At 44.6% G+C, this 12539-nt stretch overlaps 1 protein-coding gene across 4 annotated transcripts in view; it reads left to right on the top strand.

Moving 5' to 3' along the window:
* LOC122944525 (Grid2 interacting protein) overlaps nucleotides 1-12539 on the top strand; it is a 70939-nt gene that overhangs the window by 21315 nt on the left and 37085 nt on the right. The gene's annotated exons all lie outside the window — the stretch shown is intronic.

Here is a 12539-nt window from a genome sequence, read left to right as displayed (position 1 = left end):
TCTATCTATCTATCTATCTAATATCTATCTATGTATCTATCTCCTATCTATCTATCTCATATCTATCTTTTGCTGCTATTTGGTGAATAAATGCACGCTTCTTTTTGGAAGTGCCCCGGAGTTCTTTATACTTATCTATCTTATCTCATATCTATCTATCTATCTATCTATCGAAGAAAAATGGCAGCACCAGACAAAAGAAGGCAAACCGAAGGTGCAAGCCCAATGGGACAAGACTATCGCCCAAATATACAAAAATGCAGCACTCTCAAATGGAAAAAAGGAACAAGATGTATTCGCCCATGCCAGACGTGACATTTCGGCTCTATACTGGAGCCTTTCTCTCGCTTGAGAAAGGCTCCAGTATAGAGCCGAAACGTTGCGTTCTGCATGGGTGAATACATTTTGTTCCTTTTTTCCATTTGAGAGTGCTGCATTTTTGCTACGTTTATCTATCTTTCTATCATCTATCTATCTTCCATCTCATATCTATCTATCTATCTATCTATCTATCTATCATCTATCTCTTATCTATCTATCTTATATCTCCTATCTATCTATCTATCTATCTATGTATCTATCTATCTATCTATCTATCTCCTATCTATCTATCTATCTATCTATCTATCTAATATCTATCTATCTATCTCATATCTATCTATCTAGTAGGTATAAAGGTTCAGGGCAGCACACCTGGTGAAACAACCAGTAGCAAGGGGTGCCAGCGGTATTGCACCTTACCAAGGTGATAATCGATAAAAAATAAATACACCGCAGCACTTCCAGTAGGTGAAAATAGTGGGATCCTTTTATACCCGTGCAACGTTTCGGTCCACTTGCTGGGACCATTTTCAAGGTGAATAAAAGGATCCCACTATTTTCACCTACTGGAAGTGCTGCGGTGTATTTATTTTTTAGCTATCTATCTATCTATCTATCTATCTATCTATCTCCTATCTATCTATCTATCTATGTATCCATCATTTTTCTCATATCTATCTATCTAGCTTTATTGGCAGGTCTAAAATTATACATTAGTATTGCCAAAGATGTGGGAAATAGGGGGTTGAGAAATGTGGACACACCCGGGGTCAGTGTATCGGAGTCCATGGTATATCAGGCTCCTCTCAGTCTGTGGCAGGCACTGATATATTGTGCTGCTATGGCCGCTGTGTTCTCCTCCTCCCCCAGCAGTATGGGCAGCTTCTCTTCCTCCTCCATGGAGCTGAAGTCTGGGCAGAGATCAGACAGTCTCCTAAAGTGGATGTCCCTCACTGCTGAGTACTATCTATCTATCTATCTATCTATCTACCGTATCTATCTATCTTATATCTATCTATCTATCTATCTATCTATCTATCTATCTATCTATCTATTATCTATCTATCTCATATCTATCTATGGCTAATTATGGGGTTACCGGTTGTCAGACCCCAATCGATCTGATACTGATGAACTATCTGAAGGACGGGTCATCAATATCAAAAAGCTGTAATACCCCTGTATTTCTGAAAGTTATCATTATGTACCAGTGTTGCCCCCATAACAGTTTCCTCTCTGCTACATCTGCTACATTGTTCTGCGATAAGAACAGTCATTTCAATGATGGATATAAATTTGGCCATTTGGATTCTGGGGCGCTGTCTCCTCATCTCCTCAGCAGAGCTAGTGATGGTGAATCCAGTATGACCAGAGAGACACCTGGCCATTACATGGAAAGAGCCGCGAGGCACCGCACGCTGTGGGGGGCTGTGATCTCTGCAGCCAGATTTCTCATGAGAAGCCTGAGGACATTCTCATCTCAGAGGCCGTATAATGTACTGCAGCCCTGCAGCGTGCACCAGTCTCTGCTGCCTACCCATCAGGCAAGGAGTGAGGCATGTAATACTGAACATTCCTCTGCAGAACCAGAAGTGCCAGCATGTCTTAACAGCCAGGGGACAGCATACAATGTTATAGCTGGTAGGAGATATGGATTCAATTATTCTGCGCACGTTCAATACCTTCCAACAGACTTGCGCTGGAGTGTAAAAAGGGGCAGGTTTATGCAAATGTAATCAAGAGGGGTGTTTCTTACCGGTTTTGGGGGTTCTCTGGATACTTGCTGAGTGGTCAGGCTCCTCCTAGTATGAGGTCAGAGCTGTGCTTTTTGACCTGAGCCAGTTGGATAATTCCACCTGCTGCTCCCTCTCCCCTCTCGCAGCATGCAGTCTCACACACACACAGCAGATAGATTGCAGCTGCATCCCCCTCCCATCTGATTCCTATATACCATCTTGTACTAGATTTTAGGGCTCGTTGACAGGAATAGGTGAATTACATGCGATGGAAGAGTAAAGGCCACTTTCTTACAAGATATATTACAATATATCTGCAAATAGATTAAGCTATTTACCCTCTAGAGTATATTCTTTAAAAGGGCTGTACCGGATTAGAAAAACATAGCAGCTTTCTTTCAGAAACAGCGCCACTCCAGCCCATGGGTTGTATCTGGTATTGCAGCTAAGCTCTATTGAAGTACTGTATATAAGACCGAGCTGCAATACCACACACAACCTGCAGACAAGTGTGGCGCTGTATTTGGAAGAAGGCAGCCATGTTTTTCTAATGTACAACCCCTTTAAGTAGCTTTCACTCCCAGTCAGCCGGGGAAGTAGATTCTAATACACATGCAGGTTTGCAGGAATATACACTTTCCCGCATACCGGCAGCTTCACCTGTAATGACCCCATCTCTGCCTATGTGATTAGAACACAAATCATGAAAAATGGAAAGAATCCTCGCGGCTGAGAGTGAAATGCAGACCTCTTAATGAAGACAAAAACGTACATCTGAATAAACACGCCTGTAGCAAGAACACTTCATATTTATTTCCTTCTCCTCTGTATCACATTAGCCTACTATCCAATAATTTATTCATGCTACGACCCTGGAATGACAAGCTGATACTGCCTTAGAGTGAATGGCCATATCCTTATAGCAGTCGCAGCTCCATTTTGTCTGACACAGAGCTCCAAATCCCCTGCATTAACATAGAACTAAGTGATAAAATCAGTCTGCCTGTGGCCGCCACTAGAGGGAGCTCAGGAGCTTACTGCATACTATTTATACATAGAACTTAATTATAAAACAGTATGCGGTGAGCTCCCTCTAGTGGTGGGCGCAGACTAGATTTTTATACTATAAATCTAGCCTGTGCAGGGAATTTGGAGCCCTGTATCTGAATTACCTTCCCTGGACAGACTACATTTAAAGAATAAAACTCAGTCAGTCTGCACCCACCACTAGAGGGGGGTTCAATGCATACTGTTTTATGATTAAGTTCTATGTATAAATAGTATGCAGTAAGCTCTTGAGCTCCCTCTAGTGGTGGCTGCAGACTGACTGAGTTTTATTCTTTAAATCTAGTCTGTGCAGGGAAAGTAATGTGATGGAAATGTAAAAAAAAAAAAAAAAAAAAAAAAAAAAAAGATATTCTTTACCACATTGTGCTGACTCATTTTTTAAAATATTTTTAAAGCATATTTCAGATACAGGGCTCCAAATCCCCTTCATAGGCTAGATTTAAAGAATAAACCTGGCTCCAGCTGCCACTAGAGGGAGCTCAGGAGCTTACTGCATACTATTTATACATAGAACTCAATTATAAAACAGTATGCGGTGAGCTCCCTCTAGTGGTGGGCGCAGACTAGATTTTTATTCTTTAAATCTAGCCTGTGCAGGGGATTTGGAGCTGAATTACCATCCCTGCACAGACTAGATTTAAAGAATAAAACTCAGTCAGTCTGCAGCCACCACTAGAGGGGGTTCAATGCATACTGTTTTATGATTGCTTTCTATGTATAAATAGTATGCAGTAAGCTCCTTAGCTCCCTCTAGTGGCAGCTGCAGCCAGTTTTATTATTTAAATCTAGCCTGTGCAGGGGATTTGGAGCCCTGTATCTGATATATGCTTTAAAAATATTTTTAAAAAAATGATTCAGCACAATGTTTTTTGTTTTTTTACATTTCCATCACATTACCTTCCCTTCACAGACTACATTTAAAGAATAAAACTCAGTATGCCTGCAGCCACCACTAGAGGGAGCTCAGGAGCTTACTGCATACTATTTATACATAGAACTCATTTATAAAACAGTATGCAGTGAGCTTCCTCTGGTGGTGGCTGCGGGCAGAGTTCTATTCTTTACATCTAGTCTGTGCAGGGAATTTGAAATGTCCTTGACGTTAAACCAGTCTTATTCTTTGTTGAACCCTCCTAGTCCACGTACATTGCTATCCTGCTTATGTGTTAGGTTTGTTTCTTCACCATAAGTCGACACCAGGGGGCGCCAGATTACACAGCAGAGCCATTTACTGTAGGATCTTGTTTTTTTCCATCTTTATTATTGTATTTTATCCTTTTTTTCTACCTATTGACTGAGGACTCAAAACTGACAGTTCATCAAATTCTCTGGTTACTAAGGGAAGGAGCCGCACCGAGAACACGGGATAAAGTGTTATTCATTTTTGTATGAATATTTTTTTCTGTTTAGTGATTGGGGAAAGGCATCTATCTGCCTGCCTGTCTATATATCTATCTCATATTATCTATCTATGTTTCTATCTACCAGCTATAATATTCCTCATAACCAGCTGATCACTGCACATTCTTAGAGAGGTTGTATATCTTGTTGCCCAGTATATTTCCAATGTGGCGCTAAATTGCTGTTTCTTCGGTGGAATGAGAGTATGTCCTAATTATCTAGCGGTGTCATGTATTACCACTGGGGCATCTGCAATGTTAATGAATATCATTGCACTTTTCCGTCTTGTGCTGGATTTCATGATGTGTCTGTGGGAGAGATATATTTCTCTGACTTGATAAATGATAGAATCCGGGCTGAATGCAGCCACCACTAGGGGGAGCTCATTGTGGAGAAGATCGCTGCTCATTTTGAGTCTTGCCATGGGGCCCTATTATTTCACCTATGCCTTTGGATGGATAGATAGATAAGACAGGGACCTGCCACCACTAGTGCACCATCCATATGGCAGCTCTCAGCCCGCATGTGCCCCACCTGCAGACAGACAGCAGATGGCACAGACATTTTCCATGTTGTGTCTGAACGCAGCCCTGCCATACAGAAATGTGCTGGGCCCTCGCTGTAATGTCTTCTGTTTTGCATCTTTCATAGAAATGTGGAGCTGTTATCGTCGTGGAATGTCTGTGGGTGTCTAATACGGGTGCTCATCAGTCAGAGCGGGTATAAGTTAACCTCTTCAGTGCCATGCGGTATAAAGGCTCCATTCATTAGAGCCAAATGGTCAGGGCTCCAGCAGAGCCACTTGGGTAAAATTAACCCCTGCTGATCCCGGCAAGGAATCTTACCATCTGCCCATTTTTGAGCAACTTTTTGCTTTCCTGCATAGGAGCCAAGAACTATGGCCCTACTGTCACCCTTAGGTCAGGACATGCTGGGAGTTGTAGTTTGTCAACAGCAGGAAGGCCACAAATCTAATGTTTAGTTAATCTCCCAGGCCCCAGTGTAAAAGCCTTCACAGCCCTTTACACCCCATCTTCCTGCAGCCACCACTAGAGGGAGCTTATCACATACATTTACAGTATATGATAGTAAACCAGTATACAGTCACCTCTTAAGCTCCCCCTAGTGGTGGATGGAGGCAGGCAGAATTTTATTTTTTTAAAGGGCTTTTCATGGCCTGTAATATTCATGAACTATCCTTAGGTGGGGGGTCGGTTAAAATGGGATCAGCGCTGCAGTACCATTCATGGCCACTACCCTGTTGTCCCGGGGTCTGTTCCTCAGCTGATCAGTGAGGGTTCTGGGAATCAGGTCGCCCACAGATCTCATATTGATGACTTATCCTGAGGAGATGCACCTCATGCCTATTCATTGTCATCTAGTGTCACCTAGATGTAAGTAGCTAAATAAAAAGAAGATGAAGACTCGCTGCATGAGAAACACAATTTACTGTGCATCTAAGGGTCCATTCACACGTCCGTTTTTTCTTTCCTGATCTGTTCCGTTTTTTGCGGAACAGATCAGGACCAGATCTGGACCCATTCATTTTCAATGGGTCCTGGAAAAAATCGGACAGCACAATGTGTGCTGTCCGTTTCCGTTGTTCCGTTCCGCATGTCCGTTTAAATATAAAACGTCCTATTCTTGTCCGCAAAATTCAGATCCTGGTACAATACAAAGTCAATGGATCCGCAAAAAACGGAAGACATTCGGATGTCATTCCATATGTCATCCGTTTTATGCGGAATCCGTTCCTGGAAACACATAACAAATTTTTATTTTTTATTTATTTATTTTTTTTCAAAGAAATCCAAACAACTTTATTTGATTATTGAACTTTATACATGTTTCCGTTTTTTGCGGATCCGCAAAAAACGGATGACATACAGAAACATTTTCAGGAAAAACGGACCGAAAATCGGGATATAGGAAAATACTGACGTGTGAATGTAGCTAGTGTTTATAACTACTTAATGCACACGATTTCGAGGCGAAACCGTCCCTTTAAGGCTGCTGCCTCAGCTGATACCAATGTTATGTTCATTAACACCCTGTGTCTGGGCTTGTTCCCGATCCACCATCATTTGATAACCTGCAATCTGCTGGGACACACCGCCATGTTTTACATAGATATGGCGGCTATGTCATCTTCTGCTGAGAACTAGGGCAGGCGCTTTTCGAGCATCGGCTTACTGACCGGCCATGCCGCTAGCTGAATGTGTGAGCTACAGTGCCAGGCACGGGTAGTAAGAAAATTATAAAAGGGGCGCCAGCAAGTACCGCTGCCCCTTTCAGTCAGGCAGCACGGGAGTCACAGCCCCCCATCAATCCATTGTGACAACCTGCGGGACACTGTCGCAATCGCACGACATTGCCATTTTATGCCACGCCACAACAAGTGTGGCCCTCACCTTTACATTTAGAATATCAAATTCAGGCCATTACAACCCAACAATGGGTGTGGCTTATAAGTGGTCAGTCCTTGAAAGATTTGAGCGTTACCAGGGTGACGCTTATACAGTATATGCCCCAAAGTTAGTAACTAAAATTTTGGTAATCATGTGTATGTAATGAGTTGCTCAAAATACACCACACCATGTCAGCCATTTTGACCAATCGGGCGATTCGTGTTTCTGGCAAAGCTAGACATAAACCTCCCCCCAGTTAGGCCTCAGGTATCTAACAGGAAGACAGGCCTTGCCCATAGAAACCAATCACAGCTCAGCTCTCATTTTACCACAGCAGCTGAAGAAATGTAAGCTTAGCTCTGATTGGTTGCTATGGGAAACCAGGCCAGATTTTATTTTGGACAGTTTTCGTGAAAAGAGGCCTAGTTGGGCATTTTTCATCGAGGGCGGGTGACCCAATCCGTGCGGAATAACAATGGTATACTTTGGCCTGGTTCGGACTTCGCCAGCTTCTGTAAGCCCCCCTCCTCCCCTTGTCCTTCTCCCCCGTCCTGGGACACCGTCAGTATGTCTGAGGAAACTAGGATGATATGAAGAATCTAGGTTAGTGGGAAATGATACCGAATCACGTGCTGAAGAGAGCACGTTAGACTTGTGCTCAGGATAATGGTAACGAGGCCAAAATTAAAGGATATCTGTCATCCAATCTATGTTATCTTATAACATATTCCTATGGGAGAATATGGCGGCTTACGGTGGCATCATAGTCCCTTCATATGGCCATTAGCGTAGAGAAGTGCCTTCTCGCCAATCATTGGCTGAGACCTGTCACCGCCCCCGGTCCTGTGATTGGCTGAGCAGGCATTTCCTGTGTGTCTAGCGGGAACCAGGAAGTGAAGACAAGCGGCTAAGCATCATGACATCAGTGGTGGGCTATGCGTGAAGGTGAGCAATGCTTCTTTTTTTATAGGGGTTTTCCAAGATCTTTTGGATAGGTCATCAGTATCTGACTGGTGGAGGTCCGACACCCGGGACCCCTGCCAATCAGCTGTTTGAGAAGGCACTGGCTCTCGTAGTAGCGCCATGGCGTTATCTCAGCTTACCAAACACAGCGCCGTCCATTGTATAGTGGCCGTGCTTGGTATTGCAGCTCAGCTCCCTTCACTTCTATGGGACTGAGCTGCGCCTGCGCAATGTGACCAATGAACATGATGTCACATGACCTTGGGAAAAGGTGAGAGAAGGCCGCGGCACTACTTCAAGTTCCGCTGCCTTCTCAAACAGCTGATCGGCAGGGGTCCCGGGTGTCGGACCTCCACCAGTCAGATACTGATGACCACTCAGCGAATCAGGATACGTCATCTAGTTAAAAAAAAACTCAGAAACCTCCCTTTAATATCCATTCTGCCCATTATTGAAAAAAAGCTCACCCCTTTAAGGAGTTTGCCTGCCTATGAGGTGCAGCTTGTAGACTTGCATTGTTGGCAGCAGTCCCGAATTTGCAGGGACCGTCCATGCACTATATGTGGCATGTGAATATGGACTTGTTCAATCATAGCACTGGCCAATCACAGTCTGTGTGGCTCAGTCATGTGTGTGAGAGTGGCCAATCACCAGTCTCCAACCAGCGGCACTCCCAGCTGTTGGAAAACTACAGCTCCCAGTATTTCCTGACAGCTCCCAACTATCAGAGCATGCTGGGAGTTGAAGTTTTGCAGCCCAGTGTCGAGTCTCCCAGTGCAGTGTGGGGTATACATCCCTGCAGAACAACCCCTAATGCTCTGCCATGGACTCCATGTTGGTTGTCACCCAGCCTAGTAATGGCTGGATAGTGTGAAAGCTTCCTTTCAGCAACAGTGCCACCCTTGTCCTTAGGCTGTATCTGGTATTGCATCTCAATCCCATTCAACTAGATATGGCTTTGGTGCAATACCACACACAACCTATGGTCAGCAGTGGCGCTGTTTCTGAAAGAAGCCGCCATGTTTTCCTCATCTCATACAACCCTTCCCCCTCCCAGGCCTGGATTTTCCGGTAAGCTCCATAAGGAAAAGCCGCGTCAGAAACATTTGTACTTTCCAGCTCGGCATTGACTTTTCCATTCTCTCAGGTCATTGCTTTCCTCCATGCATTGGAAGTGAATGGATATCCTGGTAATGGATGGATAACTTTCCAGTGCCGTCTGACTAATGTGACCTTCTGTGCCAGGCTCCCGGGGGGTTTCTACAGTTACAGGAGAGCTCTGTACACCGTCCTTCCCCCCGCATGGCCCTTTATGTAAACCACCAGCAAAAGCCTATATATCTCGGCCTCTTCCAATGCAGATATCTAGAGTGCAATATCACCCAGATTTATGTGCAACTCCTTGAAACGCGTTGTCTCATGCATCGGTAATGGGCACTGCCATTCGTGGACCACGGGGCAAAATGCACCGCGCTGCTTGGATAGATGGGGCAGGACATGATAAAGGATACGGGGACATCAGTGCCTTGGAGGCTTTCACATGACAAGGTTAAATAGTCACTTAAAGGGTATGTCCACTGTCATTGGCATCCTGCGCCATAGAACAGAATGGTCTACAAAATGGGACTACATGGTAACTATCAGCGGACTCCAGTGCCTTGGACGCTCCTATTTGACTTGGGCCCTTTGTGAGACCCGTCAACGTGGTGTACTAGACGCTGCTGTGGTCACTGAAAGGGCATGTCCACCACCATTGGGATCAGTGGCCACATTGCTTTGGGGAGACAGGGGTAAAAGAAAATTGAGACTCCCATAAGACCTGGCTTTGGTAGTTAGCATGCCAAAGCACTAAGCTATACCAGAGCTTGTACTGTTGGCACCCATGGTGACTTAAAGGGCATGTCCATTTGTTTATGTGTTCACGTTTGGTTCTAGATTATAGGGCAGAAAAGCTCAAGACATAAGTTCATAAGGTATTTTTAAATAGTAGATGAAATAAGTGCTTCCAATGGAGTCTTATAAAATGAAGGAGTTGTAGTTAAAGGGGAATTCCATAAAAAAATATACCGTATATTGGATCAGGCTGGGTCCCTGAGTTCAGTTGACTCATAGGGAGGATTTATCATGAGGGGAGTGTACATTGCCAAAAATTGTGGAAATGGTGTCAAATCTCAAATTTTTGCACCAAAAATGGAAAGCACCAAAATTTGAAACCTTTTTTTACCCCAAAATTTTGGAACAAAGGGAATAATAACCCCTTCCCCATACAGTTTCCAACCGTAAGAGAGGATAGAGTGAATTTGGGCCAGATTTCCCCTTTAAAAATAGCTGCGGTGACCCCTTCTCAAGGTTACGCTCAGGCACAAGGACCCCACCAAACAGTCCCTCATATCTCAGCTTCCTGGACTTCTTTGAGTGTGATGTTCGGGGTGGGGAGTGTACAATGGGGGTAAATATTTGGGCTTGGAGGGGAGTTAGATGTTGGCCGGGACGTTAGGCTATCATTGATAGCGTTGGGGTATGACACATTTCTCGCCAGCCTGATTGTGTCTGCTGGATCTCAGATCTGGGATGGTGTCCAGGTTTCGTTTTACGCTGGTGTAATCTCCCCAGACGAGCAGAATCGAGGTCAGGCAGGAGAGATGTTATTTTTAGGTCACAACTTGGGTTATTTTTTTTTTTTCAATTTTTGGATCATATTCTCCATCTCCGACCACAAGAAAAAACGCAACTGAGGACACTTACACTGAAAGCGGCCATGTTTTGGATTTGTCCCATAAGACTAATAACTTCCCCTTAAATTACTAGTAAATAAAAAAAATAGTCACCACCATAATAACCTCTCAAGGGTTGTCACCCAGCTTTCCCAGACTCCAGAACAGCAAATCCACCTAATTATGGAGTCAAACATCCCTGGTACACATATCACAATGTAATGAGGTGGTTCTGAAACCAAATTTGGGTCTAAATTGGGTGACAACGCCTGTGCAGACTGTAATGGTTGTCAAAAACAGGACGATTTACCTTTGAAATTTTAGGAATAAAATCCTCATAGGTGTGACTACAGGTTAATCACGAGGGGCGCATTCAGGTGTGGGATCTGTTACTGCCGGGCAGCTGTGATAAAAAAAATGTCTGCCTACAGCTGCCACTAGGGGGAGCTCCTTACATATAGAGATATACAGCTAATACCGGGATCTGTAGGCATGAGCTCCCTCTAGTTGTAGGTGTAAGCAACCACATTTTTATACATTTTTGAGTCCTATAAAGATATATTGTAAAATTACCCTTAAACCTTTCACCGTCCTAAAAAGGGTCGGGCTGGGGCTCCTTGGGCCCAACAGAGGAGATAATTCTCAGGGTCCAAACCACCTTTTCATCAATAGACAGAACTAGACCCTAGTAGCAAGTTATTGGCTTCAAAGGCAGCTCCAAAGATTTTTTTTCTTCTGGATCTTTGGGGTCCACTGCAGTATTAGAGCCTGGGCCCACCGGAGGAACCTTTGGCACTCTGGTGGGCCAGTCCAACGCTGATCCTAAACCACCGGGTATATTAGGTGTAGACCCACTCACCACTCTAAACCCCAAGGATATTCGGTATTAACCTGTTACCACCCTAGAGCACCTTGTGTATTTTTATCAACCCCCTTACTACCCTAGACCACCTGATACCGTATACCGTATATTGGTTATGAACTTATGACGACAAAGCCAGCCCCCCCATTCTTCCCCACCGGCATGAATGTATTGAGTTGGAGTTTGCAAGGAGTGGCAGGTTTGGGAAAAATCTGGAGGAGAGTAGTCGGACCCCCACCATCTAATGAACAGGTGGTAAATATTGTGGGTTGGAGTATGTTTTTAACAAAAATGAAGGCCATTAGTGGCAGCGGCTACCAGCTTGCTGATGGTTTCCATGTTTCAAGTAGAGCTTCCCTTTATACCTGAAAAGTTGAGTTCACCTCTTGTGAGATATTTCGGAATAATAGGGTGCCCGTAAGAGGCGGTACAGACAGAGCAGGGACAGGGTTAATCGGAGCCGTGGTGGCGGTGTAAACTCCCTCTCTCTACTCCCCGCCATTTATTGCAATGACTCGGCAGCGTTCCTGTGGGCATTCTCTGTGATTGAGGCAGCCAGCTCATTAACAGCTGCACCCCATGGGTATTCAGCACAAGTGAAGGAGGGGCAGGACACCGGGGACAGATAAGACATCAGATCTGAAGAGGATCTGGAGCTTCAGTACCGGGGACAGCGGCACAGACGCAGCAGGAGTGACTCTGACCAGCCTGTCAGTCACCTGGCCTCGGATGGTGCCGACCTGACCGAACATGGGCAAACATCACGGCTTTTCCAGGCATTTCCGGTAAGTTGGTCAAGCCTCGAAGGGTCTCAAGGGGGGGGGGGGGCACTCATGCTGCCATCAGTGGGACCCATGAGGGCTTGCAGACCACCACGACTTGACTCATTGACTTGTCATAGAAGACTATCATCAGAAAAGTCCTGTGGGCACGGATGCCAATTTTTGACATATATAAACCTGAGGTCGTATATAAGAGACGCAGAGACGATGGTGTATGAACAGTATTCTGACAATTTTGGGGCACTAACGACACCTTTCAGAAAGTATAGGGAGGGTATAATCAC

The sequence above is a fragment of the Bufo gargarizans genome, chromosome 8 (genome assembly GCF_014858855.1).
Source record: "Bufo gargarizans isolate SCDJY-AF-19 chromosome 8, ASM1485885v1, whole genome shotgun sequence".
Lineage (NCBI taxonomy): Eukaryota > Metazoa > Chordata > Amphibia > Anura > Bufonidae > Bufo > Bufo gargarizans.
Note: the sequence above shows the minus strand (reverse complement) of the source record. Positions and strands in the feature narration are given on the sequence as shown.